Source organism: Anticarsia gemmatalis, chromosome 17 (assembly GCF_050436995.1).
Source record: "Anticarsia gemmatalis isolate Benzon Research Colony breed Stoneville strain chromosome 17, ilAntGemm2 primary, whole genome shotgun sequence".
Lineage (NCBI taxonomy): Eukaryota > Metazoa > Arthropoda > Insecta > Lepidoptera > Erebidae > Anticarsia > Anticarsia gemmatalis.
In genome coordinates, this window is record NC_134761.1 from 5497482 (window position 1) to 5519024 (window position 21543).

The 21543-nt window shown below is 32.9% G+C and overlaps 1 protein-coding gene across 2 annotated transcripts in view; it reads left to right on the plus strand.

Annotated features, from left to right (window-relative positions):
- Nucleotides 1–21543, plus strand: part of LOC142979815 (uncharacterized) — a 76824-nt gene that overhangs the window by 34744 nt on the left and 20537 nt on the right. The window contains exon 1 of one of the 2 annotated variants that reach the window (XM_076125003.1): nucleotides 6508–6708. The exons of the other annotated variant lie outside the window; for it this stretch is intronic. The gene's annotated coding sequence lies outside the window, so the exon portion shown is untranslated. Of the gene's footprint in view, nucleotides 1–6507; nucleotides 6709–21543 lie in introns of those variants that run through there. 2 annotated transcript variants of the gene reach the window in all.

Genomic DNA, 21543 nt, shown 5'->3' on the forward strand with positions numbered 1-21543 from the left:
TGGGCTTGGTGTGTGAGGAACTGGGAAAATACTTTTTGAGATATCTGAATAAGTAAACATTTTAATTCATCTGCTTCGTCTTTCTTCTAACTATGTTGCAGTCAGCTTCTAGCCTCATCTATATTTTACACGGAACGAATGTCGACCCTCCACAACCTTGAACATGCGAGATCGATCCGCGCGGCCGTTACTTAGCCTGGACAATACACATATCAAGTATTTAATATAAAGAAATATGAAATAACACACACTGAGAAAAATAAGTGCAAAAGCTCCATTTACCCATATCTCACATTCGTGCACTTTAAAAGGTTTTACATACGAGTTTATCACCGTAATAAACGTGCAGTAGGTAAGTAAGAAAAACACTTAATGAAGTGAAATTGATGCCAATAAAACTTCTATCTAATTTTAGTTCTGAGATTAATAAAATATTAATTTCACTAAGCACAAGGTTATAGAAAATTTTACGCATTCAAATAAGTACGGTCAGCGTCAAAAATATGTTAACATCGACAGTTTTTAAACGGCATTTACCTATATCAATGAAAATAGTAATACTTCTATTGTATTTAAACTCAGAAGTAGTTTTACAGTCACAAAGTATTGTTTTAAAAAAAATATTACAAAAATAAAAACCAAAATATCTAATTGATATTTTGATGCAATAAACTACGATTGAAAATGTGACTGTGTACCTATACATATTTTTGACGCCTACTGTACAACGTCAATATTTGTTCATAATATAAAGCTAAAGAGCAAGTTTGTTCGAAGGCGCTAATCCTTGGAACTAAACTGTTTCGAAATTATATTATCTTGTGTGTGGAATATTTATTAAGGAAGGCTATACGTTTGGAGCAGTAATAAAAATCTTATGTCTAAAACTAAAGTTCACGCGGACGAAGCCGGGGGACGCTAGTATAGTTGATGCAGATTAAAAGATGGTAACCAATAAACAGTTTTACGATTTAAAATCAATGGCTATAAAACGGAGTCTTTCAACATACTAGGAACAACTTCAAACATACGATCGCAACACTACTTGTTCTTTAGTTACAAGTAAAATTGAATTTATTGCGTGTTTTATTAACATAATGCCGCGTTTCCCTAGTGTTGTTTGTAATAAAATTCATTAATGTAAATGTGTTTTTCATTTTACGATAGCATCCGAGAGTAAAATGTGTGACCGCGGTAGTGAGGCCGCCAAGTTGTTTGTGTTACAACAATGTTTCAAAGACAAGCAAGCAGCTTAGATACATGATGATACTAGATAGGTACTATAGACTACCTAATAGTTGCTTCCCCGTACTTAATACCATATTTTAATGTTCGTGTTAAGAGGTTGTTTCCATCGTAGCTGATAGAAAACATTTTAATATGTAACTACGTAGTTTACAATGTTTCTTGTCAAAAGGAAAAAGATATGACGTAGGCATCGTAGGATAGAAAATAACCGGATAGAGCAAATCCAAAAGAAACGATTCTAACATTTCTTTTTATTGAAGAACTTCGATCCGTACATTTAACGCTTGACTTGGCTCTCTTTCTCATTCTCAAATAAGTTCTGTTTTGTAAAAACTAAATAAGCAACGCTTAAAAATCTGGAAATAAAATCGAATAGTATTAATCTAAAATGCTTAGGGTCTGAGGTTAATTGACCTCTTGAAGTTAAAGGCGTTTCATGTCTTTTATTGACGTGTGAACTACCACAAAAAACTAACAATAGACACTTAGTTAGTTCAAAGAGTTGGAAAATTTGTAGTAGCTAGTGTAACTACTCATACATTTCTTCTATACATACCTACCGAACTATGTATTTTAATTATCGTGTATACATCGATCAAAGCTTCAATCAAAATCGAATGATTGTCATTTCGCAATCAAATGCCTGATTCTTCATTTAAAATAGCTATTCATTTAATTGTTATTCAACAAGCGTAGGTATCAATCTATCAATCGAGATTGATAAAAGCAATTTGTAAAATCGCGTTACTTTGTAAATTTCCTTCAACTTGACACACAGAAGACGACGTCCGTGGCGCAGTGGTTAAGGTGATCGCCATGATACTACCAGTGTGTTAGAAGATCGTGGGTTCTATTCCCACACAAAACAGATATTTGTATGGTCTACAGATAGCTGGTTGCACTTTGCGTCCTTTGTTTGTATGTTTGTAAAAGTCGCGGCGACACAAGAGCGGATTTTAGTGCGGGAGTTATCTTTTTAAACAAAAAAAAGAATTGGGTTATGGTACTGCTTTTATGTCAGGCATAAAGTTTTATATTCACGACATGAAATGATAGAACTACATCATATAACAAGATCGTAACTTAGTGTGATGTAAAAGTGTACGGTGGCTTACAGTTTAACTGACCTCTCGAATGAACAGAGTCTACGGCGAGCATTTACGTTTGTCCGTTATTTCACTTACTATATGATACGAAGAATGTTAATACGATTGAACCTGATGACTGAACATGACTGAGCTATTTTTACCACATTACATGTGTTTATCTTATTTGTTATTTGTCACTTCCCTTTTACTCGACAGCACAATAGGCAATTATGTGTTTTTCGAGAAAATATTTGTAATATACATACATAAAACCACGCCTTCTTCCCATAGGGGTAGGTAGAGACCAGAGAACGCCACTGCGTACGATCTTTATATTTGGAATATATTGTCCTTATTGGTTCAGGTGCTATTCAAATCTGTTTGGAGTCATGTCGGGAGATTTTCTTTATGGAAGTACGATGCAGAAGTTTAACATCCTTGTGTCTCGCTGACCTAAAAACGTGTCATTACGGCAAGACTATAACTTTAATATTGATAGGTCAATAGTTCAATATAATTAAAAGCCTTATCTCCGAAAGCATTAGACTACTATGTTGCCTTAGGCCGTAAAACTATAAGGCATATACATTATCAGTTAGCCACTTAATTTTGTGTTAGAAGCTGACCCCAAACTACAATCGAAATCGATAGGATGACTGCACATAAGGCAGACTAACGAACTTTTTGTACAGAATGAGACGCAGATTCAGCAATCAGACGTGTAAAATGACGTCTGTCTGTCTGTCTGTCTGTCACCTTGACCTAGCGTGTATGACGTTTTTGTGGTATGCGTATTGTGCTTTCGGATGGGTTACGAAGCAAAAAAGTACAATTGTACGAGAGCCGACACAGAAACACGATTGCCTGAGCAATGACTAAGATACTATAAGTTTGATGGTAGTTTGTATTGTAGTAGTATTGGGATGTTACTCGAAACAATAAAAATGTTTTCTTTTGTTTTTACGTCTTTCAACGCCAATAGCCGTCTGCCTTGTGTAGCGTCTATTACGAAGTTCAGAGTCCGTCAACAACTGGCAATTGAAATAGAATATATTTTACTTTTACTAACAGTCGTCTCCTGTTTTCTAAAGGAATATTTATTCTCAGTAGGTAATGGCAAATGCTAATTTAATAACATATCTCATTAACTAATTAACTCGCAGACTAGTGTTAAAATATACAATACTCTTACTATTGTGTATAAAGCGCCATTAAGTCTAGCATTTTGAGTTATAACGTTGGCCTATGGCATTATATCATGTCACATGTCATATTTACACACAGGGATCATTGAATCGAGACAACTTGCATAGACCCGTGGGCTGTGATGCATTGCCTTTCAATATTTATTATACTACTCAATACATCAACATCTGCATACCATAAACGTCCCTATCACTAACAAAATTAAGTCTATAATTACTTGCAAACGAAAGGGTCGCTAAAGGTTTAATAACTCAAAATTAAAATTCAATTTCATATGGTTGTGACCGTTTCTCTGATTTTAATAATTATAATTGGTGTTAAGTAATAAATTCCGCTTTGGTAGAACGATTAAATATGACCTTATTATGAAGAAGTTATGTGTGAAAATACACGGAACCTCCGTAGGGTCTATTTTATTGATCGTCATCTTTTATGCCGGTGGCCGCAGTTACTTGGGATTTTTATTATAAAATGCTATCAGCGCTATTCGTTTTAAATATTATATTAATAAGTAAATGTGTGTTTAATATAAGTTATTGACAGTAAATTCATATATTGCGGTTACTTTAGAAGACAGATTTTCTTAGTAATACGTACTTACTCAATACCTAAGAGAAGTAATTGAAAACTGACATCAGTGTTAAAAGTGTAGGTTTTGGAAACCTTACTTTCTAGGAAAGATTTGTTTGAAGATTGATTTTCTCTACTATATTATTTGATTAGAATATCTGCTAGTTATTTTTTTGCGTTGGTCGGAATGTTAGACAAAAATCAATAAGTCATCCTTGCAATTGTTTAATAATTAACACTGGATGCCAAACATCTATTAGTTATACAAATTAACTTCAACTTATGCTAATAATATTGGTTTTTGTATTAATAGACTAACTAATAAGTTTTAGTTTGTTAATGGAATTTCTTGATTACCATTTAAAATGAGAGTAAAAGTAGAAAATTACCATAAAGGATCTATGCAAAAGATACATTCCTACATGAAAATATGTTGGAAAGCTAGGCTACCATTGGACAAATTTACGAAGCGCTCGAGAAAAAGTACATAATATTTTTTATATTAATTAATATTTTTAAAACACTAACAATTCTACACCCTATCTAAGCAACTAATCACTAATATACATAAACAACTAACCATACGATAGAAAAAAAAAACAACTAATTCTAGAAGCATCTATAGTTCTTCAGCGATACACGTAACCTTTCACCCCGTTGACTCTTCGGTGAACTAACAAGAGCTACTACCAAACTATCCTTTTCCGTTACACTACAAACCACAATGACCACGCCCTTCAAACTTTCTAAGGTAAATTCATATAAGTGAAAATCCCTTGTAACTTTGACAGATGGGCGGACAAGTGAACAACCAAACGAATAAATAAGCATTTCATTTTAATAAACCGTACTAGTCAAAATGACAGTTTAAACACCGAAGTTATGCAAAAAGTAACTTAAAAAAATACAATCACGCCTTTTACCTCTTAGAATAGGCAGAGGTCAAAGTACTTGCTCCCTACGAACTTTTTTTGCTTTACTCGCAATCATACATTAAGTTACACATTTAAAAAAGAAACTTTACTATTAACTAGCAGATAATAACTTTATAAACGTATGAATCAATATTCGCAAACGTTTTAAAACATCGATAATAACATAGAAGGCTCGGCATCCATATAATTAAACGCGTTGATGGTATAAACAGTGTTTTGAATTAATAAATTTTATAAGTGAAAGTTAGTGATTTACTTGAGTAGTTCCTTGGGACCGGCTTCTGCGTTACTTATGAATATATTTTTGTAGCCTTAGTAAGCATTATAGCTACAAATATAGAATTTGATGAAATAGTTACAGGGAATTGTAACGATGACCAAGGCGCAGATGTTTTTGATAAAACGAATGTTCAATAATCTGCATTTCAACAGGTAGATCTAATTACCGTTAAATCATCACCTTTATTTTTAAAATCAATGGTGTATACTTGATCCTGTTTCTTTGAAAAATCTTAGAAAATAAGCGGGTTTAGACTTATAACTTCACATCATAACTTTTAAACTCTCGCGTTGCATGTTTAATGTATAATAGAATACGGGAATTAACGCGAACACGCATTTTACCTTAAAATGCCTAACGTTTCGGCGCAGGTTGCACTCGCCGTGGTCCCAGGCAGACTGCCTGGGACCACGGCGTATTCTATTATACATATAACTTCACATGTTATGTGAATTTGGAGATGGTTACGTGCACAGGTAAGGCTATATTTCTACTGAACTTTTTACAGCAATAAATCAAGTTTGAACCCTCCCTCCTAGAGTTTTTAAGCCGTCCATTAAACGTAGTAATTAACTACGAATATATTTTGTAAAACATATTCACTGAGAGTCAGGCCTAGCTGAAATATGGCTGGTGAAAGTGCTAGCTTGAATTAAACTTTTTTCGTTGTTTTTTCTATGATTACACGAACTCTCCTTCATTACCAATAGCCGTGTCGAGGGTTGTGGACGAATAAAAATGTTGTCCGTGGTAACAACTATTTAGCAGTTTATTTAGAGTTTAGTAGTGTTCATAATGATAAACATTTTGAGTAAAGTTATGGAAATCTACATAACACTATTAAGCAACTATGTTTTTATTATTTGACCTAATGGTATTTATGAAAATAAACCATCTCGTTTCCGGATCAGCCTACATCCGGAAGCAAAAGTGTTTATCCGAAAAACATATGTAAATAAGCTTAAACACGCGAAAATATTAAATCAGAAATTCTAAACAGCAATAAAATCGCTCGAGCAAAATCTAATTAACCCGATTTGTCCCACCACTATCACGAATTTTCATATTTTGTCGATAGAGCCCACTGACCGTGTTTCCGATTTACGTTTAGAATCGATCCGGAATCGAGCGATATGCTGAGGGCGGGTCGGGTCGATCTGTGCAGAAACAGATAGCTACACTTGTCCGCCGACCGCTCCGACAGACACGTCGCGTCACAAACCGCGGGAACGCTCACCGCTGCCCGTCCTTGGATTCGATCGTTTAAAAAAAAACAATGTGATTGTTTATTTTTTTATTAAAGTGAATGACTGTCAAAACTTTTGTGGATTGTTTCGCATTTGGAAATAAAACTGGATGATGCTTTCCTGAACGTTTACCGGTAAGTTTTTAAAAATAGGAATTGGGATGTTTTTTTTTAAATAGCGGTCTATATTATATCTGGGGGCACCGAAGTGCCCCCGCACGTTGTTAAAGATTTAAAACTATTTTATTTACTGTAATAACAACTACCCGACCGAGTCAAAACTTTGTTGAGATAAACCTAATGAAGCTATCACGGAAGCATAAACAAAAAGTTTTATGGTGAATCTATTGTCAACTAAGATAAGGCCTGTCATCACGATTTAAACTTTACTAGTCAGGAGATAAACTATAATTAATTTACATACAAAAACAGTTTGATACCACAAAAGTGTCGTCGAACCCATCAATCGATGGGCTGTCGATGTTTATTTATTACTAAAGGTAATATGTCCCTTTGAATCTGCTGATAAAACAAATTTATAGACATAAATGAGAGTTTTATTCTTCTAACAACGGAACTTATGGCTTTTTGGAATTCGATAGTTTATTTTGATAGAATTTATCTTTCAAACGGATCGGTATTGATCGTAAAGAATTAATATAGTGATGTATTTTTTCGGTAGAATTTAAGTACGTATATTAACTTAATGTTTTTTAGTTATTGACTAGATAATTAATTTAATTAGTATTTTTAATGAAGGGTTTGTACCGATAAGATTTATTACTCAGATGGTTTAATGATTACATGCGTTGATTGCGCTTAGAATTATTTTATTGCTGATAATAAGAACATATTTCATCATCAAGAGTAATAATATCATTAATTTTTAAACATGAGAGATTATTGCGACCCGCTTTTAGGTCAAATATTTTAATACCTTGAAAGCTGTTTAAGGCACTTTTTACCGTTCTAATATTGGATATAAGCTTCAACATAGTCGTAAAACGTTATGAAATTTAGTTTCTTTTGTTTTATTGAGTTAAAAAATATTTTAATTTAAAATGTCGTTCGGGCCCTACAATTAGCGCCGGACTTTATTCAGGCCAACTTTTTCCCTGACTTAAATTAATCGTCCTATATAAATATAGTAAAAAATACTTTGCACATTCCATAGCGCACTTGGGGTCATGATGTCTTTTCAATTTGATCTTCTATAACAATACACGAAATTACCTTTACAATTTCTAACACCTTAGTACAGTATTGAAATCCAAACCAAGATAGCCTAACTGCCGTATGTTTTTAACCATAGTAAGTGCGTAAGTCCATAAATATGTAAAGTACTCCTTTCCAATGTCTATCTGTATGACAACCGATGTGATTCAAGGATTGCCTTTGACCCGGATGAAGATTATGGAAATAGTATACAATGGCAAATTCATACATTTACAGCTTATTTTATTCTTGTGGTAATGATATGCAATGTTGGCCAAATATTTGCCGCCAGCTGCAATAAAAATATTGAACAATTGTAGTGTTCGTATCTTGTACCTAATTCTATTTATCTTATAGATTTCAGTCGATTTAAAGTTTTGTACCCGGTCGATAATAATAAAAATCTTGGTATTATACATTTAGGCTAAATGTGTTTATGTAAACACCGTTTAAATTACAGGCAATTTTTTTTTCCGAGTAAGACTTAAGCAATACCTAGCTGAAATGGTTGGAGATAATTGTGTTGCAGATACCTAAATGCTCAAACATGAATGGAAATTAACTTTGTTTATTTATAAATATCCTTCTCACCTTAGTTCAAACACAGTTTAGACGGCCTCGTTGAGTGTAAAGCCTCCTTTGTTGGTTTTGTTTACAAAAGTCCCCACGATACAAGAGCAATTACAGCAAAGCTAGCGCAGGAGTCGGTTTAAAAAAAAAACAAAAAGTTCAGGTCATTTAGATTATTTTACGACGTCTAAGAATTTTTGTCACAATGAGCGAACATACTTGAACATACCACACGTTCTATCTTATCATTGCCAGCCATTGCCTGGACTTACGATTATAAACGAAAGTGTGCGAAACAGTGGCAGACAACGGTTTCTTTATTATCATCCATCAGTTACCGTACAGGCCTAAATATTACTTTGTTGTTACTCTACAAACGATACCTATTCTACTTTTATGTATATTAGGCTACTATTGTCGATATTTGTGGTAATAGTACACTTGCAACAATAACTCGAGTCATCTTAATATGATTGACTAGCTGCACCTTTAGACAAATGGCACAAACGCTATTGAAATGGAATAGAATAGAATTCTCAATGTATGGGATTGACATAAGCATACGATAGGTAATTTGATCCGACGAATAGAGTTTTTAATAGGTAGCCAAACGTTAATGTAGTCTAAACGATTTTACGAAACGTCAGAATAGTTCATTCATTTTATCGTTATGCGTAGCCAAGTGGTCGGTTTGACAAACGAATTCTACTAGAAGCGAACGACAATAGACGGACGCCAAACACTTGAAGTTAACGCTACAAAATGGCGAATATTTTGATCAGCTGACAGCTGTGGAAGTGAAAGTTTGTTGATGTGAATGTTTGTTGTAAAGAAAAAACATTATTTTGTATAATGCATAAGCTAAGATCATTGTGGGCTGCCCATAATGAAGCAGTGTGGCTGAGGAAGCATCGAAGAAATGTTTCAAGACGTAATTTAGAAAGAATTTGTGAAATGCCGGACGTTTTATTTATAGAATTTAATGTATTAGCGAGTTCATTCCACATTCTCTCACTTTTAATTCGTCTTTGAGGACCTTGCTGGGTCTCCATGCCTGTAACATAAACATAAACTACACTTAAAGTGTTCAACACTGATAAGGGCTTTGTGACTGAGTGATGTCATTGTTTATTGTATGGTAGTTTCCTATTAGATTGAAAGGGATTTTTAAATAAATGTATGTAAGTATTTACCTTTCCATATAATCTAAAAGAATTTAAAATTGCTCTGGGCTACGGGCCCGTACTCTCGGCTCCATCGCTAAAACAAGAAAAAGAATATCCTCCATCATCCAATGTTAAAAAAGTATATATTTCTATGACAACAAGTTCAACGTTTGGTTTTAAAACATGAATTTAAAGTATAACTCTTCTAATACTTGAACTAATACTATAATTACTATAATATTTTAGTGTTTTACTTACCAACTATTAAAAAATAGAAGACAAACTTTTCACAAATCATTATAAAACTCGCGCGCTACACTTCAAAATGACGTTTGAGAACGGACTGAACGGAATGAAATTCGGAAACATAAACAACTTCATTAGCGATCGAATAGAATAAGCGTTCGCCATCTCGTAGTACCTTTGGCTACCAACTGATGAACGATATCGCTAAGGCGTTAATATTTATTAGAATAGAATAGATAGGAAGCGTTTGCCATTTGTCTAGAGACACTGACCCGCGCAACTTCGCTTGCGTAATATAAGAGAGAATGGGTCAAAATATTCCCCGTTTTTGTAACATTTTTTACTGTTACTCTGCGCCTATTGGTCGTAGCGTGATAATATATTGCCTATAGCCTTCCTCGATAAATGGGCTATCTAATACTGAAATCATTTTTCAAATCAGACCTGTAGTTCCTGAGATTAGCGCGTTCAAACAAACAAACAAACAAAAAATCAAACAAACTAACTCTTCAGCTTTATAATATTAGTAAGTATAGAAGATATTAAGTCTGGAAATATTAAATTTAAAAGTTTGAATCGCGCTCTCATAGAGCTGCGTTACATAAACGTTAGATTGTAGACTGTAATCACATACGGCTCTATTATGAATAAAACCCAAAGTTATCATTAGGATTTTGGAATACAAATAAAAACATAGCCCAATACTATCCTACCGCCAGGAAAGGGTTTCATACCTGAGTAAAGACGGAATTAGGCCTTAATGATTGAAGATGTATGGTATACTTATTTTATTAAAGTAACAAGTAAATAGGAGTTTATTTAATTACTATTAAAATAAGTAATCCAGTTAGCCAGTGACATGCTAGTATAAATTGAACACCTCAACCACCTCCGTGGTGTCAACGGAAGAATGATACACGGATTAACCCATATATTTTATGTGCAATACATAAATTGGTCTGCTATATGATTATAGGCTGAACCTTGTTGATCTAAACAATTTCCGTAATAATATTATTTATTATTATCGACTTTAACGGCTGAACCGTTCAATCCATTTCAATAATATTAAGCATTGAACAGTGAAGTAACACTTACTTATTAAATATATCCGTTCTAAATTACTAAACCATTGGGACAAAAATAATCAACTTATGTTAGTCAGCAGCAGTAGTTAGTAGCGCGAGTCAGCTACAGTTTGTCAACTTAATAAAAAACCTTTGCATGCTTCACTTATCTAAATTATTATTAAGAATTCACTGTATTTCCTTAAAAAAACTAGCTGTAAACAGATAGGCCACTTTTAGTTACATAAGCTACTCGTGACTGTAGTTTTAAACTCAGAATTTTGTAAAACTCCGATAGCCGCGAACCTTGCACACAAGGCTGTCCACTAAGTTGTTAAACTATAGATAGTTAATAAATCTGAATAATATTTTCCTTTACAAAGAGCTTGTTGTATTTGTAAAATACTTCACAAATTTTATTTAATTTATACATAGTCCGTAACTCATACTTGAATATTAAAATTAGTATTTAAATGGCAGTTCCCGTGCCAACACTGAATACGGTCGTATATCAATTATTTTATAACTCTATACATATGGTAATCTTTACATTTCATTAATATGTTAACTCATATGTAAAGTTAACAATGGCTTGTTAAACGTGTCGGTGAAAGAAATGAATACCGTAGCTTTGATACATTCTTTGAGTTTACATTTCTCCGGCTTATCAAAGGGCTTGCATAACTTTATTCGTAGATATTATACCCATGAGATGTTTTCAAAGTTTGATCGTAGAATATACAGTTACTAGAATCGGAATAATTAAGTAGAAAATGTTGCTAAAGCAAAGATGTACTTTTATTATATGTAGAGGCTTTGTAGAAACTGCGTGATACAGGGTGTCCCATAAATCAACATCAAGACAAAAACGCAATATGGGCCAATGTATGGGAGTTCTCAAAAATATGAAACTCTACTTAAAAACGGTTTGATAAAAAAAATCAACATCATGTAGTGCTTTTCAAGTACTGGAACACCCTGTATATTTAGTTCCGAAGTAAGGTTATTCAACTTTACCAATTTAAACATGATTTTAAAATATCAAATCATCTTAATTAAGGATATTGATTGCACTGTGTCTTAGCTATTCTGCATTTGATTAAACGTCGTAAAATCATAAAAATTGTACATGCACTTTGGCAATCTGGTCTGTTAATATATGATGTTATAAAGTAGAAGTAGTGAAGTATATTTTAAATAAATTGAAAGAACATATTCCAATTAATTTAATTTCAAAGTGAATTTATGTGTTATTGATACTTAATCCCGATAATATTTTGCAGTCGTATATTCTATAATTAATCATATGCGTTTTATGATCGGGTCATATCTGTATCAATCATGTCTTTATAGCCTAGCTCAGTAACTCATAAACCTATATCATAAGGTCGTAAGTGACAAAATATCTAAATATGCAAGCTGTATTAACTTTATGCAAATAACGGATGGATTTTAATACCTTTAGCGAGGCGCTCGTTGTCAGTTCACCGTTTGGTAAACCATCTGTGGGTTAAGCGATCCTGGACGTGGTCATCCCATAGATGGGTGGCTGCTTAGAGATGTTACAACCGACCGTCTTCGTGCTTCGAAAGGCACTTAACAATTCAATCCCGGTTATGATAACAGTCGTTAAGCCAGATCAAAGGCGTTTCAAGCGGCTTGAACAAGTTCGACACTAGGTTGACCATACGATAAAATAATTATATCCCTTTAACATAATTATAAACCCTATTAATAGCATAAACATTTAAACATATTATAACCTACATATTTCACTATTTTTACCACATTTTAACAAGAAACGAGTTATATTTAGACGGTGGTTTATAATCTGTCGGTAAGGTACGGCTAACTGTCAAATCAGAGATATACTGGGCTTTGAATCTCGGTCAAACGCATGCCGAAAAAAATACGGGCACCATAACTGTTGTGCTTATCATTCTTTATGATAAATCTATAAAATATTATAGTTTTGAATCACTCTAAATGTGCTGCATGATTGCCATATTCTGGTTTTTATTGTTATGTCTTGTAATTTAAAATCGATGTGTTAAAGTGCATCTCTGATATACACTGGTTCTAAAAATAAAACAATATCTAACTGCAGTTCATTTTATTATAAACATTAAGATCACTTATCCTTCATGTCAATGGCGGCTGTTACGTTAAATACATTTACAAGATTAGAATCAAAACATGAAAACGGTTGGCTTAATGTCTAAAAAAAATATCGTAATAAACCATTTATCTCATAAAAATATCTAAGATATAAACTCAAAATTTTAAATACCTGTTAATCTACGTCGACAAGTTTTTTTGTATTTTGCGAACGGAAATGACACCAATTATTACTAATCAAAATGTCTCAAAAATATCTCAAATTAAAATTAAATACAAGCTTGTTATCTTATACATAATATAAATGCGAAAGTTTGGAATTCTTTCTTTTAAAACCACTGAGCAGATTTCGCTGGAATTTTAAACAAAGATAGTTTAAAACCTAGATTAACACATAGAATACTTTTCACCCCAGAAAATCTGGTTTAGTCCCTTAGTACCGATCCCCAAGGCTCCCGTTCCCGAGTACCCCGATCTATTTTTGTCTTGATAAACTATTAAAGGACTCAAAAGTCTGCAAATGATATGTGAAATACATTTTTGTTAGTTAATACTTAACTCTAAGGTTTAGGAAAAGATATTAAAATCAGGGACTAACCCAAAAATCTATCCTCCCGGATAAGTCACGGACAGGTGCTAATGTTAGAATAATATAACGGTAACGATTTAACTGCTATCAAAAGCTGTTACAAATAACGCGGTTGCTGACCAAACACTGGCAATGAATAATTTATCACATGTTTTAGTATAAAGCGAGGGTTATCTATTACTACTGCCACCTGTGACTTAATACCAACACTATTTAGTAGAATAAAATGTTCACACGGGTGTCGTATCGAGCTCAATAAAAAACTTAACTTAGCACCTATCAATTACTATCAGATAATGGTCTTTAAATTTAATTTGTTTTAGTTACAAATTGTTTGGAGATCGTGTTTTGTTTATTTAGTGTTGTGTAAACTTTAATCATTATTGACTAAGTCAGAAATTAATTCTTAATATTATTATTTTTCAAATAATGGTCAGGTGTTTTGCTGAAGATAAGCAAAAGTAAAGCTAGGCTGTAAAACGGTAGTAAAACTATGTGAAAAATAGGACCGTGTATCTCTTTATGAGTCTCATAGTATTTGTTATCTTGACAAATTGTATCTTCTCGATTCTTTCTTCTTGATCTATTGATCTTGGCCTATATGATCAATTTATATAAAAAACCCAGATCAAATGTCACAACATCTAGATCAAACATCACAATATCTAGAGCTCTATGTCAAAGCTTAATAACATCTAAATCATGTGAAAGCTTACTTGACATAAGATTAAAAATATTGTTTTGGAGCCATATTACGAAAAGACCACCATGTTAAACGAACTTCAATCGATAGATCTATTGTAATAGGCCTACCACACACTACCGTAACGTCTAAACGAGTGTGAAAATGCTACTAGTCGTCGCCCAAGGCAATATTATCTCATAGCAATGTATAATTATTATGTGATATCGCCTTAAGCAGTGCAATTAGTAACAGGTATGTGAAACGGGATTAACTTCTTGCGTTTTAAATTCCGTTTGATTACAGAAACTTTTTCACCATTGTTTTCTTATCTAGATCATGGTGTTTAGGTTAATAAAGGCTTAAGATAATTATGCTACTTTGTTAGTACGTATTATAAATTTATTGTTTCCAGATAGGGTAAGAAGTAGGAACATTAAAACACGTTTCTGGTGTGTCCGTAGGTCTGTGAACATTAAACATTTGGTAATTATGCTACAAAATATATTTTTAATACCACATCAAAATAATTTTCGCGTTTAAAAGACTGAACAATTCTCAAAATAGTTGCAAGTAAACATATCTATTATTATTTTAATTTGTTGATTCATAAGAGCTTGATACCAATTTCCATAAAGCATTACAAGTAACTCGGAACTTAAGTGGTTTACTATTATGTAGAGCGGCGACCATACCGTTCCGATCTAAATGAATACAAACTGGCTACCGAAACCAGAATATCAAACCATTTCGGTTCATCTCTCAGACACGATGGCGTGTAGAAAGCCACTTAATACATAAAAGATAAGATAGTGACATTATAAGACACACGTATACATCAACTAATGCTCGAGTGGGCGGCTTGATGACCACCGTCCCAGCAGGGCGCCGGCACTCGTTGACGCTTTACCAAGACCACTGGACTAATATCACGAATTTAGTAGAAAAACACTTTTGAATAGCACTCGGAATGGCTTTCAAATTTAGTTTTTTGGTATAAAACTGTTATTCGTACAAAGTATAAACTTAATTTGTCGAATTTGTTTGCGGAGAATTTTCATTTGTTATTCTTAAAAAAACTGCTACAACTTTCTTTAATCTGAACTATGCAAACATATTTTATGTAGTTCAATTAGTAACACGTCTAATGACAACGCAAAAGCGCTTGGTTAGGATCTGTAATCAAACATAATACTATTAATACTAGTATCTATTACGTATGTATTGTATCACATATTAAACTAAACTAAACGCAAGAATATTTACAATCATTTGTCGTGTAAACACGTAGTACTTCCCACTATGCATGGGAACCGGCGTAATATTTAAAACACTCACGAACTTACAACGACATGCACGTTGTGTCTGTCTGTTTGTTGTTGTACACGTCAATGTCTCGCTCTTTTTATAGGTATTTGAATACACGATGTTTTCCTTAAATGGCATTACCAGAAGTTGTTTTTAATTGATTCCTATTTTCCGTTTTATAAGTAAGATCGGAAACTTAAAAAAGCATCTTATAATTATATTGCGGTAAACAAACCGATTGTTTTTGATCTTGACTCGCTTGAGCTCTTATAATACCAATCGAGTATTACCAAGAGCTTTGGTGTCCAAAAGGGTAACCAAACGCACCGGTTATGCTTTACTGGCGTTACCCGAATGCGACAAAACGCGCGTTTTGTGCTTTGGAGTGGGTTACTGTGTTATGAATACACATAGGGTGTTTATCATTTTGAATAAATAAGGGAAAAAATATTTTCAAATGCCACATTTCACACCACTCTGGTTGTATTTTTATTAATTTAATCGTTGTGTCTCACGTGGGAGCTATGAGAGGTGCTGTAATTTATTTCAACGATCTGGTCATGAACCTCGCTGTTCGCACTGAGAATTACTGATAAATCGGTAGTGAGCCTAATGCCAACTTTTGGTGAGAGGTCATTCAGGTATAAGGAAAAACTGTAGTAAAAGTAAAAGCGGCATCTTACATTAGGTATCTTCCTTTGAATTTATAATAAGTATAATATTTGCGTATTAGTCAGTGCAAACCATAACCTTTAATCACGTTGCATGTTTAATATGTTATAGCATACGGGAATTTATGCATGTTCGCATTAATAATCACTGCTAAATTTAAGATTTCATTGATCAAACTGAACTTAATCACTGTCAAGTAATTTGAAAATACAAGATCATACGACAGTATTAAAAACACTTCGCGGTTTTATAAACACGTGTTGATGTTCTCAATTTCAAAATGATTAACAAACAGCAAACAAATTATTAGCGAGTTGAATGTATGAGTGATTATACCAGTTTGATGTTCACTCTTAGTGATGATACATACTTGATTCGATTTTTTTTCGTGAGAACATAGAAAGTAATCGTGCATATGATACCGCGGTATGTTATACGCGTATTATAATGCTATTATACCAATGTGGTTAACTTTTCAGACATGATGATTGATTAAATAAAAGTAATGAATAGCTTATGCGAGTATGATTCAGAAGTAGGTAGTATGGTTCCGTTTTCGTATATTTTATTTGCAAACTTAGTAGTTCGAGACATACATTGAACAATCATCCTGATTCCCGTATAGATAGACATAGGCAAAAGAACTTCCTTGTTACTTCTATATTATTTTTCTTGCTAGAATGCGAGTCGGTTACGAGATTTTCTATAATAATGGGCAAATTGTATATTCTGTCATCTAACTATATTATCTACTCACTTAGCAAGATGACATTAAATCCGAAAGAGACCCTAATTTTTCGAAATAAATAATACTTACGTGTCTACACCAAGAACTAATATAGTTGTCATTTCTATCTAGTGCAAATAATTTAAACAAATGTTTCGCCATTAGAACTTCCTGACAAATTGTTAATTAGGTACCTAATCAATAAACTTGTATTACATTAAATGAATAATGTAATCAGAAGTTTTAGCCTAGTTTAAAAGTTATATAAACTGCCCACGCGCATTCAAAAATACCGCGTCGTCATTGCGTTAAGGCTGTATGAAGCTTCTAAAACAGTTTTGTTTAATTTATATATGTAGCTATTTATGTATGTATTTATTTATGCATGTAAGTTATGGGACCTTTGCCAAGCAGCGTGTATGCTACAAATTACACTTATCATTTACATACAGGTAAAAAGCCCACACATAACTAGGCTTCTTTGACGCATTCTCTGATAAAAAAGAAACTCCTTTCATTTTCTAACCACTTGCCTGTAAAGCATAGTTCTGACTTAGTTATTTGCAAAGCTTAGTTATTAATTTATGAGTACAAAGTTAGATATACTGCTTGTGGTTGATGGTATTTTGGAAAAGTTGCAAAAGCTATTATGTACTAAAGGAATTATCATTGAACTCCATATTGAGCTTTTCAAAAGGTTTTACGGAACCATAAAACTCAATTTATTTATAAAAACAAGTCAGTGTCATTCTGTCTGCTCATCTATCACATTTAAGTTTTTGCTTTATAACTTTCTGAAAAAACAAAGTTAAAAATTGAGGCCGTAAGGGATCTAAAGCAGAAAATTTGGAATGAATTTCGTGAATTGAGTTTGAAGTGTATCCCGTGTTTTTTTATATTCCTAATAATTATGTTTCTTTATTAAACTTTTAATAAGAGGATGAAGAAATCAATTTTAATATTGCACGGATGAGCTTGAGATCTATCAAAATAAACGTGTTAGCTATTTAAAAAATAAATCATCTGTTCTTTAATTAAGTCTATCTGAAAGCGAAATCGTGATGACCATTTCACCGAATGAAATTTCAGAGCTATAAAAAGTAAGCTATCTATTCATAATTTTATAGCATAACACATCTGTTTATATAAATAACTAATAAGCTAATTTGGATACAATTCCGGTCCGTCTTTATTAAGCAATCAAAAATACTTTTTATATCTATCATAAATGTGCACTATAAATTTATAATATTTAAATCTCATATAAAAGTGGAGCATCTTTTTGAGCGCAGTTTTCGACGGTATACTACAGTTGATACTTATTAGATTCATGGCATACTTCACCGGGGTCTTTACGACTTTGGTGATCGAAATTAAAAGAATACATTAGTTTACATATGCAAAGATAAGCGCATTACTGACCCGATATTCTTGAATACTTAATAACTGATTCTCGAAAGTATTTTTAATTTTAGCTACCAACGCTTTTCATTTTTTTATTGCCAGCTTTCCCCTATTAGTAATAGTGTGGCCAGTAGAAAATGTTTGGTGATTTACATTTTGAATTAATATGAATCCTTGGCGATGATATCTTGTTGCTATATTTTCGAAAATTTAGATTTATTGCAAGATACGTTATGTGATTTGCATTTTGGATTATTCGGAATGCTTTTGGAAATTCTTATTTATGGTGCAATATGTTAGAAAACATATTATTATTATTTCACATTTTATAGCTAGGTTACCTACCGTTTTGATTTTAAAGCTGCAGCTATATTCATAAGACTGTAACTGTGAAAAGGTTATGATTAGAGACTTTAGTCAGACAACTTAGGAGAGAGCCTTTTACATGTACAATTTATCTGATTAAAATCAAAAACTATGTGTCTTAACAAAATAAATTAGCTACATCAAGCAGGCCACCATCAGCTGCATAAGCCTATGGGTCACAGATGTTCTAAATTGTAAATTTTGCTACCATTAGCTGCGAGCTTTTTTACTAAGTTCTTGTACTATAGTCATTCTACACTATTGATTGCAGTCTATACTACTAATACAGACATTTCACGGTATAACTAGCGTAATAAAAACGTAGACATACCGTTTTGTTGTTCTGACACGAAATAACACAGTGCATTAGAGATGCACCCGAGCAAGTCTAACTTGTGGCGCAACGGTCTGAAAACTTCAACACTGCTAATTGTATTATGAGGCATTGTGCAATCACATGCTAATATTATTTAACTCTTATGGCCGGTTTGACACCTCATAGAGGGCTATGAGAAGATTATGTTCCATTATATATTTTCGCATAATATAATTATGATAGTTTAGTGTGAAACCGTTCCTTCTTTTCATCCTTCGTACTATCGTAAATCAGATTCACGAGTGTACCGTATCAATGTTTATCCTAATCATAATAAGAACGTCGCTTAGTTTGGAACAATGAAGACGCTTTTTTCCTAGCAATAATACTCACTATTTAAGAAATTAGTCAAAGTATTTGATGCCAGAATTCTGTTGTATCGGCAGAAAACGAGTGGTCCAAAAGAATTTCAAATTCGACAACAAGCGCTTTCGATATTTATTTAAACTAGATGGCAATAAAAATGTTAAATATTATCACATCATTATTTTATTGTAGAAACTAGGTATCGGAAACTAGCTTTCTTTTTGTACAGGATTTGATAAATTATTAGAATATTTTTGAGGTTAGTAGATTATTCTTTTTAAGCACTCACTAGCATTAACATAATCACGTGATATAGTGATTAGAATTTTACGACTAAGTGACACTAACAGCTAATAAAGAGTAGAAATAACGGATCTGGTAATTTGCGAGACCAGTTTCCGAATCTAGTTGAAGCCTACGCGAATATACGGGTGTTCTTTTAGCTACTTATTAAACACTTTTATCTGAAAACTTTATTGTTTTTAAATTATCTGTTTATATTTTTATTCATGTTAGAGATTCTGTGGGCTTGTCGTTGACCTTTTTAGAATTTGATGACTAATAAACCGAAAATCAGTAAACTGTTTGATATAAATTTGAGATTTTATTGCTTTATTTTCAACACAAATGTTTTGAAATTTTCATAGATAAGTACAGCAGTAAAACCTTTTTTTAGATTAGATAGTAGATTAGCTTGCCAGAAGTATTATTTTAAAGCGCAGAAAGTTTGAGTTCCCGATCAGGACAAAATATTCACTCAAGTTTCAGGGAAAGGCCGAAGAACAAAGGTTACAGTCATAGAAGTTTGGCTTCGGAAAACACCTCATTGGTCCAGAATCTAATCTCTTGCCGGTCATGTCAATCTATTACTAGTTAAAGTTACACGCTACTTACCATACATTGACAACTACACAGTGCAAATATTAATAAAAATCGAAAGATTAATCATATTAAAGACGACTGTCATCAGATACAAGTAATTGATTTATTTAAATGCAGCAGCGAACAAAAAGTGCTCTTTTATTATGATCGATCCATTCGTTAAACATAACTTATATACATCGATCAAAATTAAGTGCAGTGATCGTTAATAGACTAACTTTTTTGTTTGATTTAAATAAGTGATTATCATATTAGTGCACAAAGAATTATTACTACACAGCGAGTTAAAACGAGACAACTTATTTTCACACGTTTCTTCAATTCAAAACACTGATTTAGGTTTTATTTTTATTTAGGTTACATTTTATAGCACAGGAGAGGGGTAAAATAATTTCTTACTCTGTCTAATTGAACTATCAGATTGGTAAAACATTTTTTTCTTTTGTGATACTTGAGCAGAGATTTATAGGGAAACTTTTTATAGTGATGTGTGTGTTTCTAAAACGATCTGCTTCTACTTTTACGACATAAGATGCATAGACCAATTACACACCCAAGTCCCACACTAAAAAATAAACCATTTGACATCCAAACTTTATTACGAGGTGATATCAACATAATGTTCTCGTGCATATTAAAATAAGCCGTTACTTTAAATCGCGGGTGTTAATATATATAAGACAAATGGCACTCTGCATAGAGATGTGTGGACAGCCGATATATAAACAGACTACCAGGGGTCATAAACTTTTGATAATGTGAACTTGACATCTCGTCCATACGGTCTATTAATGACTTGATGTTTTATTCATAGAGAACCGAAGGGCTTCAGTCACGGGCCGACCGGCCCTGATCTTGTCGTGTTCAGCTGTCAAATTGACCTGTTATCTCGAATTAAGTATGATGCTTAAATATTTATTGATCAGATTGAATTGATGTGTTTAACGCGCCTATGGTAATCTTGTTACAGTTCTTAGAGTTTCTTTTTTAATAAGACGTCATTAGCACGTGGTATTTTGAATTCTATTTAATTAGGTAAATTCTATGCAAGAATTTCTCTACTTAATTAAAATTCAGTGATGCGTTCAATATGCGGCCCCGCGCCCCAAAAACTTTAAATTTCATAATTTTTCGAAGTGAAAACAAAAAAGTTGCTATGAAACTTGATTCTATATAAACAAAATAGATAACACTAAATAGCCGACCCGAAAATATTTTGAATAGATTGCCCATAAAATATTTAAAGGGCTAACAAGTTTAACTCAAAACTGCTTTA